Source organism: Felis catus, chromosome X (assembly GCF_018350175.1).
Source record: "Felis catus isolate Fca126 chromosome X, F.catus_Fca126_mat1.0, whole genome shotgun sequence".
Taxonomy (NCBI): Eukaryota; Metazoa; Chordata; class Mammalia; order Carnivora; family Felidae; genus Felis; species Felis catus.
The window spans coordinates 71910626-71929487 of NC_058386.1; the positions used below are offsets into that span (position 1 = coordinate 71910626).

Consider the following 18862-nt stretch of genomic DNA (forward strand, 5'->3'; position numbering starts at 1 on the left):
TGGCTAGTTCCTGACCTTAGGAGGGAAGCTCTTAGGTTTGCAGCATTTAATATGATGCTCACTATGGGCTTTTTATATATGGTCTTTATTATGTTGAGGTATGTTCCCTCTCATCCTATGCTAAATCAATATGGTTAGTGTGTCATTCAAAGTCACTGTTTCCTTGTTTATTTTGTGCTTAGATGTTATGTTCACCAATGAAAATGGGGTGTTAAAGCCCCTTCTATTGTATTAGTATTGATTAATTTCTTTATGTTTGTTATTAAATGTTGTATGTATTTGTGTGTTCCCATTTAGGGTGCATAAATATTTACAATTGTTATATCTTCCTGGTGTATTGTCTCCTTTTTTTATTATATAGTGTCCCTTTTCATCTCTTGTTACAGACTTTGTCTTGAAGTCTATTTTGTGTGATATAAGTATTGCTACTCCAGCTTTCTTTTGACCTCCATTTACATGATAAATGTTTCTCCATCCCCTCGTTTTCAATCTGCAAGTGTCTTTAGGTGTAAAATTAATCTCTTATAGGAAGCATATAGATGAGTCTTTTTTTTATCCATTCTGATACCCTATGTATTTTGATTGGAGCATTTAGTTCATTTACATTCAAAGTAATTATTTATATATATGTATTTATTGACATTTTGTTAGTTGATTTGTGGTTGTTTTTGTAGTTTTTCTGTTTCTTCTCTTTCTCTCTTTTATGGTTTGTTGATTTTCTTTAGTGATATACTTTGGTTTCTTACTTTTTATTTTTTGCATATCTATTACTGCTTTTTTTAGAACAATAAAAACCTTTATTACATGACTAGATATAGGGTGGAGGAAGATATATTTGCCTTTCTGAGTTTTATTTTCAACAGATTAAACTCTACCTCCCTGCCCTCTAGCATGTAGCCATCTGCCTGGCCACACTGGCCTGGTCTTGAAGTGATGTATGAAAGAAGCTTTTCCTGCTGGAACTGCTCCTTCAGAAAACTGATGATTTTGACTTTCTTTTTCCTTTCATCATATTTCTTCTTCTTCTTTTGATAGTTTTTTTTGTTGTTGTTTAAAATCTCTTCCTCTGTCAGCTTGAGCCCTTTCTTGTGGCCCAGGAGCAGTGCGTAGCAGTACTCAATCCACTGTGGGTCCTGTGTGCTGTCAATGAGCATGATACAGTTCTTAACCAGGGTCTTGGTGCAGACCAGTTCATTGTTGGATGTATTTTAGACAAAGTCAATAATCCTTGTTTTGTACATACAATACCTATAGTCTTAAGTGAAGTTCCCCACATCCGCCTCAAGGCATGGTTCTTCTTGTTGCCTCCCCAAATGTGGACTGTGTGTATGTGGCAGGGGCCAATCTCAGTGTTGGCAGTGGGGCATCCAAGCTCTTACTTCTGCTTTTTGTAGTAAGGCTTTCCCTTGCCCCCAGTATTGTGGTGATTGTGCCAGGTGTCCTGAGAGAGTCCCATTACTTGGTACTAGCTGCAAAAGAGGTATTACTATTTTTTTTCAATTTTTGATTTGTGGTTAACATTTGGTTTATATATAACTTCTGCATATAACAGTCTCTATTAAGTAGATGGTTGCTTATTTTTGAACTCATTCTTTATTCTTTTCCCCTTCATGGTTCGGATATTTGATATCATCTTTAACATCCTTTTATTTTGTGCTTTCTATTTATCTTGCTTTTTTTCCTACTCACAGAGACCTACTTAACATTTCTTGTAAGGCTTTTTTAGTGGTCATGAAAGTCATGGAGATTTGTTTACCTTTGTTTCTTTTAAGTTTGTTTATCTGGGAAATTCTTTATGTCTCCTATTCTGAATGATATCCTTGTTGGATAGAGTAATCTTGGATGCAGATTTTTATCTTCCAGCTCTTCTAATACATCATGCCACTCCCTTCTGGCCTGCAAAGTTTCTGCTAGAAATAAGCTGAAATCATTATGGGGTTTCTCTGTATGTAACTATCTTCCCTTATAATCTTTCAAATCATTTCTTTATCACTAATTTTTGCCATTTTAATTACTATATGTCTTGGTGTGGACTCCTTGGGTTGAATTTGTTGGAGGATTGCTGTGTCTCCTGAATCTGGATCTGTTTCCTACCCCAGATTTGGGAAATTTTCATGTATTATTTCTTCAAATACATTTTCTGCCCATCTTTCTCTCTCTTCCTTCTGGGATCCCTATAATGCAAATGTTACTACACCTTTTGGAGGAACTGATTCTCAAAGTTTATTCCGTTATTCAGTATTTGTTTTATTGCTCACATGCTCATCTTTATTATTTTCAATTACTCTATCTTCCAGGTCATTGATATGTTCTGCTTCCTGTGGCCTATTATTTATTCCATCTATTATATTTTTAATTTCATTTATTGAGTACTTCATCTCTGATATGTTATTTTTTATCTCTTTGTCAAGGGTCTCACTGATGTCCTCCACCCTTTACTGACATACAGTGAGTATATTTTTTCCATGTTTTTTTTTCAGTTTTAATTTAAATTCCAGTTAGTTAATATACAGTGTAATATTAGTTTTAGGTTTAGAATATAGTGATTCACCCCTTCCATAAAACACCTGGTGCTCATCACACGTGCACTCCTTAATCCCCATCACCTATTTAACCAATCTCCCTGCCCACCTCCCTGCTAGTAATCATCAATTTGTTCTGTATACTTGCGAGCCTGTTTCTCAGATTGTCTCCCTCCCTCTGTTCCCCCCTTTTGCTTATTTGTTTTGTTCTTTATATTCCACATATAAGTGAAATCATATGGTGTTTGTTTTTCTCTGACTATTTTGCTTAGCATGATATTCTCTAGTTTCATCCCCATCATTGCAAATGGCAAGATTTAATTCTTTTTTATGGCTGAGTAATATTTTACTGTATATATATATTCCAATTCGTCTTTATCTACTTATCAGTTGGTGGAAATTTGGGTTCCTTCCACAATTTGACTAATGTAGATAATACTGCTATAAACATTGGAGATGCATGTATCCCTTTGAATTAGTATTTTTTATTCTTTGAATAAATACCTAGAAGTGCATTTGATGGATAGTAGAGTAGTTATATTTTTAATTTTTTGAGGAAACTCCATGCTATTTTCCATGTGGCTTCACCAGTTTGCATTCCCACCAACAGTGCAAGAGAATTCTCCTTTCTCTACATTCTCACCAACACCTATTGTTTCTCATGTGTTGTTGAATTTAACTATTCTGACAGGTGTGAGGTGATATCTCATTGTGGTTTTGATTTGTATTTCACTGATGATCATCTTTTCATGTGTCTGTTACCCATCTGTACGTTTTCTTGGGAAAAAATTTCGATTCATGGCTTCTGCTATTTTTAATTGGATTATTTGTTTTTGGGATATTGAGTTTGATAAGTTCTTTATAGATTTTGGACACTAACCCTTTATCAGGTATGCCATTTTCAAGTATCTTCTCCCATTTCACCAGTTGCCTTATAGTTTTGTTGATTGCTTTTTCTGCTATGCATAATATTTTTATTTTGATGAAGTTCCAGCAGTTTATTTTGTCTTTTGTTTCCCTGGACTCCAAAGACATATCTAAAAAGAAGTTGCTATGGCCAATGTCAAAGTGGTTACTGCTTGTGTTCTCTTCTAGGATTTTTATGGTTTCAGGTCTCACATTCAGGTCTTTCATCCACTTTGAATTTATTTTTTATGTATCATGTAACAAAGTTGTTCAGTTTCATTCTTTTGCATATTGCTGTCCAGTTATTGCAAGACCATTTGTTGAAGAGACTGTCTTCTCATTGGATATTCTTTCTTGCTTTGTCAAAGATTAATTGACTATATTGTTGTGGGTTGATTTCTGGGTTTTCCATTCTGTTCCATTGAACTATGTGTCTATTTTTGTGCCAGTACAATACTGTGTGGATTACTGCAGCTTTGTAATATAATTTGACATCCAGAATTGTGATGCCTCCTACTTTCCTTTTCTTTTCCAAGGTTGCTTTGGCTTATTCAGAGTATTTTATGGTTCCATACAAATTTGTGGATTGTTCTAGCTCTGAAAAATGCTGACAGTATTTTGATAAGGATTGTATTATATGTGTAGATTTCTTTGGGTAGTTTAGACATTTTAACAATATTTGTTCTTCTAATACATGAGCATGGAATGTCTTTTCATTTCTTTTTTGTCACCTTTAATTTTTTTTTCATCAGTGTTTTATAGTTTTCAGAGCATAGGTCTTTCACCTTTTTGGTTAGGTTTGTTTCCAGGTATATTACTATTTTTGGTGCAATTGTCAATGGAATGGATTCCTTAATTTTCCTTCTACTATTTGACTATTGGTGTATAGAAATGCAACAGATTTCTGTACATTGATTTTATATCCCACAAGTTTATTGGATGTGTTTATCAGTTCCAGCAGTTTTTAGTGGAGTCTTTTGGGTTTTCTATACAGAATATCATGTCATCTAGAAATAGTGAAAGTTTTACTTTTTCCGGAAAGGTTTGGATGTCTTTTATTTCTTTTTGTTGTCTGATTCTTGTGGCTGGGACTTCCAGTACTATGTTGAATAACAGTTGTGAGAGTGGACATCTTGGTCTTGTTCCTGACGCTGGTGGTAAAACTCTCAGATTTTTCATCTTGAGGATAATATTAGTTGTAGGTTTTACATAGATGGCCTTTATTATGTTGAGATATGTTCCCTCTATCTCTACTTGGATTAGGGTTTTTTATCATGAATGGATGTTATACTTTCTCAAATGTTTTTTCTTCATCTATGGAAACAACCATACGGTTCTTATCATTTCTTTTATCAATGTGGCATATCACATTGATTGATTTGTGAATACTGCACCACTCTTGCAACCCAGGAATAAATCCCACTTTATCATAGTGAATGATTCTTTGAACGTACTGTTGCATTTGGTTTGCTAGTATCTTGTTGAGAATATTTGCATACAATATACATCAGGGATATTGGCCTGCCGTTTTCTCTTTTTTTAATGTTTTTATTTATTTTTGAGAAAAAGAGTGTGAGTGGGGGATGGTCAGAGAAAGAGGGAAACACAGAATTTGAAGCAGGCTCCAAGTTCTGATCTGTCAGCACAGAGCCCAACGCAGGATTCTAACTCACGAACTGCAAGATCATGACATGAGCTGAAGTCGGATGCTTAACCAGCTGAGCCACTCAGGCGCCTCTGTCATTCTCTTTTTTAATGGAGTCTTTACATGGTATTGGTGTCAGCGTGATGCTGATCTTATAGAATGAGTTCAGAAGTTATACTTTCTTTTCTACTTTTTGGAATAGTTTGAGAAAAATAGGTATTAACCCTTCTTTAAATGTTTGATAGAATTCTCCTTTGAAGCCATTTAGCCCTGGATTTTTGTTTGCTGGGAGTTTTTTGATTACTGACTCAATTTTTTGCTGGTTATTAGTGTGTTCAAATTTTCTATTTCTTCCCGTTTCATTTTGGTAGTTTGTATGTTTCTAGGAATTTATCCATTCCTTCCAGGTTGTACAATTTGTTTCATATAGTTTTACATAATATTCTCTTATTGTATTTCTGTGGTGTTGGTTGTTATCTCTCCACTCTCATTTGTGATTTTTTTTTTATTTGGGTCCTTGCTCTTTTCTTTTTGGTAATTCTGACTGGAGGTCTATACATTTTATTAATTTTCTCAAAGAACCATCTCCTGGTTTCATTGATCTGCTCTTTTGTTTTTTAGTTTTTATATTATTTATTTATGTTCTAATCTTTATTATTTCCTTTCTCCTGCTGGTTTCATGTTTTCTTTGTTTTTGTAGTTCCTTTAGATATAAAGTTAGGATGTTTATTTGCGATTTTTCTTGCTTCTTAAGTTAGGCCTATATTGTTATATACTTCCCTCTTAGGACTGCTTTTGCTGCATCCTAAAGGTTTTGGACCATTTTGTTTACATTTCTGTTTGTTTCTATGTATTTTTTAAAATTTCTTCTTTGATTTCATGGTTGAACCATTCATTATTTAGCAGCATGTTGTTTAACCTCCATGTAGTTGTGATCTTTCTAATTTTTTTTTCTTGTGGTTGACTTCTAGTTTGATTGCATTGTGGTAAGAAAATTTGCATGGTATGATTTAAATATTTTTGTATTGTTGAGGCCTGATTTGTAGCCTAACATTTGATCTATTCTGGAGAATGTCTCATGCACACATGAAAAGAATTTGTATTCTGCCATTTTAGGATGGAATGCTCAGTTCAGTTCATCTGGTCCAGTGTGTCATTCAAAGTCATTGTTTCCTTGTTGATTTTCTCATTAGATTATTTATCCATTGATGTGAGTGGGGTGTTAAGCTCTTCTACTATTCTGGTGTTATCATCAATTCATTCCTTAATATTTATTATTATTTTATATATTTCAGTTCATCCATGTTGGGTCCATTAATATTTATAATTGTTAGATCTTCTTGTTTGAGGGTCCCCTTTGTTATGATACTGTTCCCTTCTTTATCTTTTGTTGCAGTATTTGTTCTAAGGTGTAGTTTGTCCCTTATAAGTATTGCTCCTCTGGCTTTCTTTTGCTATCCATTTGCATGATATTTCTCCATCCTGTCACTTTTGATCTGCAGGTGTCTTTAGGCCTGAAATGAGTCTCTTGTCAGAAGCATATAGATGAGACTTGTTTTTTTAATTCATTCTGATATTCTATTTCTTTTGATTGGAGCAGTTAGTGCATTTGCATTCAAAGTAATTATTGATGGATATGTTTTTAGTGCCATTTTATTACTTGTTTTGTCATTGTTTCTGGAGATTTTTCTCTGATCTTTTCTTGCCTTTGTCAATTTTCGTGTGTCTTTTCCATTCAAAGATTACCATTTAATTTTTTTGCAGGGCTGGGGTAGTGGTCACATACTCCTTTAATTTTTGTCTGTCTGGGAAACTATCTCTCCTTCTATTTTGAATGATAACCTTGCTGGATAGCATATTCTTGGCTGCATATTTTTTCCCATTCAACACTTTGAATTTATCATGCCACTCTCTTCTGTCTCTCAAGTTTCTGGTGAGAAATCTCCAGCTAGTCTTTTGAGTTTTCTCCTGTGAGTTAAGGACTTCTTTTATTTTGCTCCTTAAAGAATGTTTGGGGGTGCCTGAGTGTCTCAGTTGGCTAAACATCCGATTTTGGCTCAGGTCATGATTTCATAGTTCATGAGTTCAAGCCCACATTGGGCTCTGTGCTGACAGCTCAGAGCCTGGACCTGCTTTGGATTATGTGTCTCCCTCTCTCTCTGCCCCTCCCCCACTCTCTCTCTCTCTCTCTCTCTCTCTCTCTCTGAGAAATAAACATTAAAGAAATTTTTAAAAAGAATGTTTTGTTCATTAACATTTTTGTAAACTTAATTATAATATGTCTTGGTGTTGACCTGCTTTTGTTGATTTTGATGAGAGTTCTCTGTACCTCCTGGATATGTATGACCTTTTCTTCATATTAGGTAATTTTTTGGCTATTTTTTCTTCAAATATATTTTCTGTCCCCTTTTCTCCATCTTCTTCTTTTTGATGTCCTATAATACAAATGTTATTATATTTGATGTAGTCACTGAGTTTCCTAAATGTTTCTTGTGTTCTGTAATTCTTCCTGTCTTTTGTTCATTTTCATTACTTTCCATTATTTTGTCTTTTATGTCCTCTGCTTCTTCCAACTTGCTGTTAATTGCATCAATCCTGTTTCCAATCTTGTTTATTGAATTCTTCATTTCTGATTTTCTTTTTAAACTTGCTTATATCTGTGGTAAATTTCTTACTCACATCTTCTATTCTTTTCTCAAGTCTAGTTAATATCCTTATGATTGTGTCCTTAAATTCTCCATCTTCCTTATAACTTATATCTGTTTCACCTAGATCTCTGGCCATGGCCTAATTTGTTCTTTCATTTGGGAAAATTTCCTCTGTCATTGAATTTTGTCCAAGTTTCTGTATTCTCTGTTTTTGAAAATCCAGTTATGTCTCCTGCTCCTGAAACTAATGACATTATGAAGAAGAGTTCCTGTATTCCCAGGGCCTGGCACTTCAGGTAGTGCCTCTAGTGTGTGTTGCATGCACTGGGCTATTGTGTTTTGGCTGCTCTATCCTTCAGATCAGTTGTATGTAGAGGCTCTCATTGCCTGTGGTTGATATTTTTTATCTCTTTCATGAATGTGGTATGTTTTAACTAGGTATGCTTTGGTCTGCTTGTGAAATGAGACCTGACACCTCTTCCACCAGAACTAAGACCCTCGGAACTCTCTGTTTGGCAGAGATTGTGTGGGCCATAGTTTTGCTTGTCTTCTGGAGTAGGGGTACTCTGGGATGAGACTCAGGCAAACATGACTAAGAAAGGCAGTCGAACTTGAGCTCAGGGGATTTGGGCTTTGTGTCAGCAGATAGGCAGCCAGTGTTGGTGCTAGACTGCTTCCTGCAGGTATCTCTGTGTTTATGCTGAGGAGTGGGGGAGAGAAATTATGCCAATCAGCTTTTTTTTGTTCCTGGAGAGGTGTCTCCATAAATGCTCCCTCTCAGGGACATACTCTGGAAAGAGTGAATAATAGTCCCTCTGTGTGCTCCAATTGTTCTACAGATTGATGTTTTCACACTGTTTGCCCCTGGATTGTTTGCCTGCCTTCTTTCCAAGAGCAGAGCAGTGCGCTCCAAGTTGTGTCTCAGCCAAGCCCACTGACATTTAAAATACCAGGCTTTTAGCCCTACTGGTAGCAGAAACTCGTGAAAAACATCCCAGCTCATTTTCCAAGCCAATGATTATGAGGAAATATTCTCCTTGTGTGTTCCTCTGTGTCCCCCCCCCACACACACATATTTATCAGTGACCATGCCTACCTCCGGCCCCCCTAAACCATGTCTCCACACTTCCTACTTTCTTCAGTGTGGCCTCTTCTCTCCCTTTTGTTGTGGAGTTAGTTCTGTGAGTTTTCAGGTTTTCTGGGGTATTTACGATGGTTTAAAGTTTATTTAATTGTGTTCGTGGGCTCAGAGTAGCCTAGGGTCCTCCTACTTTGCTGCCATCTTTCTCCAATATCCAGTAAGTATCTTGATGATGACTATTTTATCATCTATCTATCTATTCATTCAGCAGGTTGCAAGCCCAGTGTGGAGCCCAATTCCTTAGATCAAGACCTGAGCTGAGATCAAGAATCGAATGCTTAACCTACTGAGCCACCCAAGCACCCCTATTTATGATGATTACTTTAAATTCTGTATAAGGCATATTGCTTATTTTTCTTTAGCTTAGATATCCTGCTATAATTTTGTCATGTTATTTCATTTGGGAAGTTTTATTCTGTGTCTTCATTCTGTCTACATCCCTATGTCTGTTTCTTTGTGTTAGGGAAGTTAGCTATGTCTTCTGCTCTTGACTTCAGTGGCTTTATGAAGAAGAGGTCCTGTAGTGTCCTGTCGTGCAGTTTCCCCTATTCACCAGAGCCTGGCACTTCATGTGAGATTGCTATGTGTGTTGCTTGTGTTGCGCTTTGTACCTAAGTCACTTTTCCTTTCAGTCCAGATGTCTGCATTGACTCTTTGCCTGTTGTTGGTTGTGCTTGCTCTCTGTGATGTTAGTGAAATGCAGGCAGGCTGCCTCTGAAGGGGCATGACAGCAGAAGTTCTCGGGTTGGGGTGGCAGTGTAGGAAAATATGCACCGAGTTGCTAGTTCTAGGCGATCCCTAGAACTAAGGATATAGCTGGGGATGTGGTGTACAGTAGGCTAGGGGCCTGCAGCCTTTGTGTGCACATGGCTGGGCACAATGTCTGTATGCCTGGTGGCTGGATGTGGCATGCGGCATCTGTGTGTGTGGTGGCTGGGTACAGAGTGTAGTGGCTGAGGAAAACCACACTTGTGTGTGGTGGCTGGGCAGAGCATGCAGCATTAACAAAAATTGTGTTGATCCCAAGGCTGAGTCCAGCAAGCTTGGCATGGAGGAGGCCTCAGGAGAACTTGTTGGCATGATGTTCTGCTAGCAGTTTGGGTAGCAAGTGTCTGTGCAGTATCACCTCCACATGTGGCTCTGTGATAATGTTGGGGGATAGGGGATGAAAATAGTGGCTGCTGGCTCCTTTGTTTCCAGAATCACCCCCCCCAACATGCTTTGAAATCAATATAAGCAGATCTCCCTTTGATTCTGCAAGCGTTCTTTTTATGTTGCCTCTTCTTGTGCTGTTGTCTCTTTAAGGGCAGGGACCTTGCCCTCATGGTTCACCCAGTGATGATTCCACTGACTTTTAAAGCTCCAGGTTCCAAGTACTGGCTCCAAATCCTGCTGGTTATGCAAACTCACATAATTCAGCCTCTCTGATTTTCAAAGCTAGATGTTATGGGGATTCATCTCCCCTGTGTGGCTCCCTGGTTCTTTTTCCTCTCAAGGACCTCAGTTCCCTCCCTCTTGTGGGCAGCTTCTGACCACCATTTCTGCCTTTCCTAATCTTTCCAATGTGGCTCTTTCTCTACATTTAGTTGTGGAGTTTGTTCTATTAGTCTTAAGATCACTCTCCCATTTATTGATTTGGATATGAGTGAAATTTAGTTGTAAACTTAGGATGGAGTGACTCAGGGTTCTCTTACTCTGCCATCTTCCTGGCAGCCCTCTGAGAATTTGAATAGTTTCTTTACATTTCACTTTGATGTATTTTTGTATAAAACAAATATGTTCCTTAGAATAGAGCACACTCCTTCTTTGGGAGTGGCTTTGGTTGTCATATTTTTTGCATTACATTGCCATAAAAGAAGAATGAATGTAGTGAAATCAGTGCATATGATGAAGTCAGAGAATACAAAACTGAAATTAGAAAGTCAGTTGTCAGGACACCTGGGTGGCTCAGTTGGTTAAGCGTCCAACTTTGGCTCGGATCATGATCTTATCATTTGTGAGTTTGAACTCTGTGTGGGCTCTATGCTGACATCTCAGAGCCTGGAGCCCGCTTCGAATTCTGTGTCTCCCTCTCTCTCTTCCCTTCCCCTGCTCATTCTCTCTCTCTCTCTCTCTCAAAAATAAACATTAATTTTTTTTTAAAGTCAGCTGGCATCATAGGACTTTCCCATTGCAATGAGAACATTTTTGCAAGAGCAAACTTGCAAGCATATTGTTCACCTAATTAATACATTCCTTAGGCCTTTTTGCAAAAAATACAAGTCTGAAGTTTCCATGAAGAATTGCAGAATACCTATTCATTCATCATTGTAAGCTGTTTCCTATCACAATAGTTATACACATACTCACATACTGTACATATATATATATATATATGGTATAATTTTTTTTTACTTTTTCACAGTACATATTTTTGAATGGTACTTGATTGTTTTGCTTATTTGTGGAGCTGGCAGGAAATGCTTGATAATAGTACAGAAAGCCATGATTAAGTGAAAAAACAACTACTTTAAATCCTCAATTAAACAAATTCTCTGTGGAATTCTATTTAACTTTGAGGAAGACTTGGTATGATAAAACAATTCAAGAAATATCTTGAAATCAGTACTCATTTCATTTCAATTTTATTTGCTCTCTGCATCTCTAGTTTGGCACAATAGTTAATTATGTTTGGAGCAATGACTAAGCTATAGCAAGATCTCTGCTGATCCTATTCTGTTACAAACTTGCATATACAAATCTAGGAAATTGTTTAAATTATGGCAGGATTTTAAACCATAGGTCTTTAAGTATAATGATAATTGTTACTTTTGAGTATACTCTAATGGTAAAGCTCAATTACAGACACTAACCACAATATCTTTTTTATTGAACAATCTTGTTAATTATTGCACTTTGAGAAACATGTTAGCCATCTTTCAGCCCATCATATATCTACAATTATATTTTCATGTATATGATAATATTCAAAGAACTATACTGAGCATTGTAAAGTATATGTTGGCACAGAATTAGTTTCTGCCTGCTTCTTGATGAATCTAGTGGGAGAAATAATACATGTATTTATGTATGTATTAAATAAAAGGTAAGAAGTGTAAATGCCTTAAGACAGGTATCGATAAAGATTGGGGATAGTGGTAGAGAGTTCATAGCAGGATGAATAGCTTTTGGCTGTTAAGAATAGGAAGACTTACAATGAATTAAAATGATTAAAAGTAAAAGCCTCTTAATAATGAAAAAAGATATATTATTAAGAACAGAAATGAACTCAGTTTCTTGACTCCAATATATCTACAAACCATAATTCAAAACTAAATAGTTTTATAAATTTATATTGCTTTTTTCTGTATAAGAAAGAATATGGATAGTTTTTTTTCAGGGATTTTCCATGACAACATTTGACTTTTATTCTATTGAAAATATAAAAATTGAAATACAGTTCAGTTTAAAATTCACACACAGAGACAAATAGCAAAATAGCTGATAATGTCATAAGATTTCACTAAATTAGAAACCACAAATGGGGGGGGGTTGGTATACTTGGAACTCATCTATCCTTTCAAGAAAAGAAATAGGGACAGAGATTTGCATGGCTATCCATGTCCAAAACAGAGATGAGCTACATTTGTCTCCTTTGCAAACCCTCTGTTGTGATACTTTTAGAAATACTTGTTTGTTCCTAGCTGTTCAGTTTTGAAAGGAGGCTGGGATGTCCATCTTGTCATTTTTAGATTCTTGAAGCAACCAAGACAATGGCTTTGAACTTGTGACATTCCTAAGTAGTGGAGTTCACATTCAGATACCATAGATTATGATAGATACATATAGGCTCTTTGAACTAAGGGGCACCGGATCCAATGAAATTAGAAATAATTTTGACAACCTGGAAGAGATATGCATATACTATTGTGGGATATAGAGTTGATGTCTTAAGCCTTTCATGCGCTGACTAGATTCCTTTTGGCTTTTAAGATATGGTTTAGAGTATTTATTACCTCAGAAAAAGTTCCTCAGTCTGAATCTCAATAGATAGTTTGTTTCGATATATTCCTTTTCAGGATAGATGGATGACCTGAAGAGCTTTGCAGTTGGGCTGTTATAGTAGAATACAAATATTGGATAATATATTTATTTTGACTATGTCATTGACTTGTCCATGATCCTTGAAGGTAACCATGAAGACCTTGAGAGAAACATTTTACTTTCCCAATTTGGGGCAAGAAGTATGGAAGGGTTGAAGACTGTGCTATGTGGTGCCTCATAGATGTGCAATATAAATGCAAACCTAATATTGCAGCAAAAGTAGTAGGCTACATGGATGGATTGTTGGATATTAGAAGTGGGATAGGCACTTTCTAATGATAGGAAGATTATGGTTGATGAGCCTTCTTCATGGTCATACAGCTGTTGTTATATGTCACTTTTTACATGTTGGGAGAACTGGTATCAAATACCTAATATTGTAATTTAGAAAAATGTTCTAAGTATAAAATCACCAGCAGAAATGATGCTGAATTTTCTTTTTTTCTTAAGTACCTTGTTGTTTCTGGTTATCAACAACCAGAAATAATTATAAAATCCCAATTCTGCCTAAGAATGAAAAATGTGGAGGGGCGCCTGGGTGGCTCAGTTGGTTAGGTGACCGACTTCAGCTCAGGTCATGATCTCGCAGTTTGAGTCCGAGCCCCGTGTCAGGCTCTGTACTGACAGCTCAGAGCCGGGAGCCTACTTCAGATTCTGTGTCTCCCCGTCTCTCTACCCCTCCCCTGCTCATGCTCTGTGTCTCTCAATAATAAATAAATATTAAAAAATTAAAAAAAAGAATGAAAAATATGGATTGCTTTGGGTAATATGGGCTTTTTTAAAATTTTTTTTCAACGTTTATTTATTTTTGGGACAGAGAGAGACAGAGCATGAGCGGGGGAGGGGCAGAGAGAGAGGGAGACACAGAATCGGAAACAGGCTCCAGGCTCTGAGCCATCAGCCCAGAGCCTGACGCGGGGCTCGAACTCACGGACCACGAGATCGTGACCTGGCTGAAGTCGGATGCTTAACCGACTGCGCCACCCAGGCGCCCCAATATGGGCATTTTAACAATATTAATTCATCCAATCCATGAGCATGGAATGTCTTTTCATTTATTTGTGTCATCTTCAATTTCTTTCATCAGTGTTTTATGATTTTTGGAGTACAGATCCTGATCTTTCACCTCTTTGGTTCAATTTATTCTTTTTTTTTTTTTTTTCTACGGGGAATATGAAAAAAAGGTGGGTGGTTCAATTTATTCTTATGCATGTTTTTCTTCCTGGTGCAATTGTGAATGGTGTTTTTTGTTGTTTTCTTTTACATTTCTCTTTCTGCTACTTCATTATTAGTGTATAGCAACACTATTAATTTCTGGGTATTAATTTTGTAGCCACTTTACTGAACTTGTTCATTAGTTCTAAGTATTTTTTAAAAATTTTTTCACCTTTATTTATTTTTGAGAGAGAGAGAGAGACAGAGAATGAGCAGGGGATGGGCAGAAAGAGAGAGAGAGAGAGAGAGAGAGCATCTGAAGCAGGCCCCAGGCTCTGAGCTCTCAACACAGAGCCTGACATGGGGTTTGAACTCATGGAGCGTGAAGTCATGACCTGAGCTGAAGTCGAACGCTTAACCAACTGAGCCACCAGGCCCTCCAGTTCTAGAAGTTTTTTGATGGAGTCTGTCATCTTCAAATAGTGACAGTTTAAATTCTTCTTTACCAATAAGGATGGCTGTTATTTCTTTTTCTTGTCTGAGTGTTGTGGCTAGGACTTCCACTACTCTGTTGAATAAAAGTGTTGAGAGTGGACATTCTTATTTTGTTCCTGATGTTAGAGGGGATGTTCTTAGTTTTTCAGCATTAAGTGTGATATTACCTGTGGGTTTTTCATATATGGTTTTTATTATGTTGAGGTATGTCCCTTCTAACCCAACTTTGTTGGTTTTTTATCATGAATGGATGCTGAATCTTGTCAAATGCTCTTTATGCATCTATTGAGATGATCATATGATTTTTATCTTTCAGTTTGTTGATGTGGTTTTTGATATTGATTGCTTTGCAAAGATTTAATTCAATCTCTATCAAAATACCATAATTTTTTTTACAAAACTAGAACAAGTGATAGAAAATTTGTATGGAACCACAAAAGACCCCATATAGCCAAAGAAATCCTGAAAAATAAGAATAAACCTGGAGAGGGGCGCCTGGGTGGCGCAGTCGGTTGAGCGTCCGACTTCAGCCAGGTCACGATCTCGCGGTCTGTGAGTTCGAGCCCCGCGTCGGGCTCTGGGCTGATGGCTCAGAGCCTGGAGCCTGTTTCCTACTCTGTGTCTCCCTCTCTCTGCCCCTCGCCCATTCATGCTCTGTCTCTCTCTGTCCCAAAAATAAATAAACGTTGAAAAAAACAAAAAAAAAAAAAAAAAAAAAAAAAAAGAATAAACCTGGAGAAATCACAATACCAGATTTCAAGATATACTACAAATCTGTAGTAATTAAAACAGTTTGGTGTTGGCTCAAAAATGGACACGTTCAATGGAACAGAATAGAGAGCCCAGAAATAAACCTATGATTATATGATCAGTTGGTCTATGACAAAGAAAGAAAGAATATACAGTGGGGAAAAGATGGTCTCTTTAATAAACAGTGCTGGGAAAACGGGACAGCTATATGTTAAAGAATTAAACTGGACCACTTCAAACATCATACACAAAAATAAAGTGAACATGGATTAGTGACTTAAACATGAGACAAACCATAAAAATCCTGGAAGAGAGCACAGGCAATAATTTCTCTGACATTGGCCATGGCAACATTTTTCTAGATCTGTCTCATAAGGCAAGGGAAACAAAAAAATAAACTATTGAGACTTCATCAAAATAAAAACCTTCGCACAGGGAAGCAAACCATCAGGAAAACCATAAGACAATCTACTGAATGGAAGAGGATATTTGCAAATTGTATTACCAATAAGGGGTTCATATCCAAATTATATAAAGAACTTAAAGAAGTTAGCACCAAGAAAACAAACAATTAAAAAATGAGAAGAGGACCAGAATACACATTTTTCCAAAAAAGATACAGAGATGGCCAACAGACACATGAAAAGATACTCAACATCATTAATCATCAAGAAAATGCAAATCAAAACCACAATGAGATATCACCTTCCACCAGTTAGAATGGCTGAAATTAAAATAACAATGAGGGGCGCCTGGGTGGCACAGTCGGTTAAGCATCCGACTTCAGCCAGGTCACGATCTCGCGGTCCGTGAGTTCGAGCCCCGTGTCAGGCTCTGGGCTGATGGCTTGGAGCCTGGAGCCTGTTTCCGATTCTGTGTCTCCCTCTCTCTCTGCCCCTCCCCCGTTCATGCTCTGTCTCTCTCTGTCCCAAAAATAAATAAAAATGTTGAAAATAAAAATTAAAAAAAAAATAACAATGAATAAAAAGTGTTGGTGAGGATGTGGAGAAAAAGGAACACGTGCACTGTTGGTAGGAATGTAATTTGGTATAGACACTGTGGAAAACAGTATGGAGATTCCTCAAAAAATTAAAAATAGTAATACTATATGATCTAATAATTTCACTATTGAGTTTTTAGCCATAGAAAATGAAAACCTTAATTCAAATATATATATGCACCCCTATGCTTATTGCAGCATTATTTGCAATAGTCAAGATGTGGATGCAGCCTAAGTGTCCATCAGTAGGGGAATGGATAAAGAAAATATGTAATATGTACACAATGGAATATTATGTAGCCCTAGAAAAGATGATATTGTGCCTTTTGAGACAACATGGATGGACCTAGAGGGTGTTATGCTAAGTGATATGTTAGGCTGAGAAATAAAAACACCATATGATTTCACTCATAAATGGAATCTAAGAACAAATAAATGAAAAGCAGAATCAGACCTATAAATACAGAGAACAAACTGATGATTGCCAGAGGGGAGGGGGGCAGGGGTTTGGCAAAATAGATGAAGGGCAGAGGGAAATAGAAGCTTCCAGTTATGAAATGAATAAGTCACAGGAATGAAAAGCACAGCATAAGGAATACAGTCAATGATATTGTAATAGTGATGTAACAGGACCGATGGTAGCTATAGTTGTGGTAAACATAGCATAATGTATAAATTTGTCAAATTGCTAAATGGTACCCCTGAAATGAATGAAACATTGTATGTAAACTATGCTCAAATGAAAAAAAGAAAAGAAAAAAAATGAAAAAAAATGTGAAAGAACTGCCAGAGCAACCTTTGGTTGATGCATTCTTATTTGGACAGTATCGCCAATCAAAAAATGTATAGTAACTGTCAAAAGGTAATGGATCAAGTTCATCAGTGCTTGGATAATGAAATAAAATAGAATATAGGCAAAATACTATGAAATATATAAAGCCACTAACTTAAAATTTGATTTTGGAGTATTGCTGACGACAGTAACGTAGTAAATACTTGGATATCATTTAGGGAGTTTTCCCTTTATTTGGCTATATTTGAGACTTTGTAAGCTATTCCCCATTTTATTTATATTGTTATTTTCGTATTACTTATTGGTTTTCCATCTACTAATTTTTATTCCATTTTTAACTAAACATTTTATTTAACTCTTTTAAGGTGTTAGGCATGCTTTTCATTTTGCTGTCATTTGAAAGGTAGTGAGAATAGTCCCAATTTTTTGTTTTGAATATTTTGCTAAATATATAAACTCATCTCATTTCCAGTGAAGACATCCATAGAATACCATTCTATATGCCGATTCCATGCTTGTTACTCCCAGAAATTAATGTACCCCGCAAATAAGGTCAGGGAGTGTATTTTCTCACTATGTTGAAGACTTGTATTTAAAGTCCAACAAAGCCCAAAAGACAGTTATAATATGACATTGTCGAATACGTTGGAAATTAACAAGTTGCCTCTTTATTTAGCATATGTGGTTTAAGAGGGAAGGGTGGGGCAAAGTAATAAGTACTAGCAGTTGAAAGAAGTTTAGTATCCTCCATTTCAATCCCCACTCCTTAATGAGTCTGAAAAAGACAATAATGTTGGTAAGGGATTTATGACAATAAATTTTTAGGGAGTTGCCAGTGGAAAATTAGAGTGGATTAAGTCATTACATCACTCAGTAAACATTTAAGAGTTTACCATGTGAAATGCATTCTCCCAGGCTCTGTTGATGTGAAAATGTGTATATGTACATATTATTTGTGTGTATATGTCTGTGTGTGTATACACAGTTTCCAAATTCTACTAAATCTGTAGTGAGTGTTAATCAACAGCAAATATTAAAAATTCAGTAATTATTTGCCATATCAAATGAATGAATTGAGATTGTTACTACCTTATCCTACAATTTCGACAATGGGAATTTAACAATATCTGTTTCTTGCCTGAATTATATCGCTATCCTGACAGGTAATATCAGGAAGTAATAGTTTTAATAGATATTCTGATGTGGCACTGTTAATCTTATTGTGATTGAAAAAGGGTGTGGACAGCCAAATTGATGGGTGTTTATGATGAGACCATTGCAAAAAAAGTGGTAAAAAGGCTTCATATTTAGTCATACCTGGGGCAAGAATTATGACCTTCCTTAAAGTTATAATTTAAGAAATACTTTGTTTATTGTGCCTCTTTTAGCACTGTGTGGATTATCAATATATGTATTTAAGCATTTTTAATATCTTTGTATTTGGATTGACATACTTCTTGTCATTTTTAATGATTTTCTTGCCTAAACAACATATGATAGAGTGTCCCCATGGATAGAGCATTTATCTTTCTTAGTAGGTAATGTGTTTTCCAACACAGAAGTTGTACAGCCAGTGATATATCTTATAATGCCATCAGATTCTTGAAGACAAATATTATACAGCATATTTATTGCATAAATTAATTGTTAGTTATAAAATATAAAGAGGAAATAAAATGAAAATTAATACAGTGTAGAAGGATGTTATGCTTAATTTAAAGTAC

At 36.2% G+C, this 18862-nt stretch overlaps 1 protein-coding gene and 1 pseudogene across 1 annotated transcript in view; one reads left to right on the forward strand and one right to left on the reverse strand.

Moving 5' to 3' along the window:
• DACH2 (dachshund family transcription factor 2) overlaps positions 1–18862 on the forward strand; it is a 742450-nt gene that overhangs the window by 364238 nt on the left and 359350 nt on the right. The window lies entirely within an intron of this gene.
• Positions 801–1456, reverse strand: LOC102902435 (annotated as a pseudogene).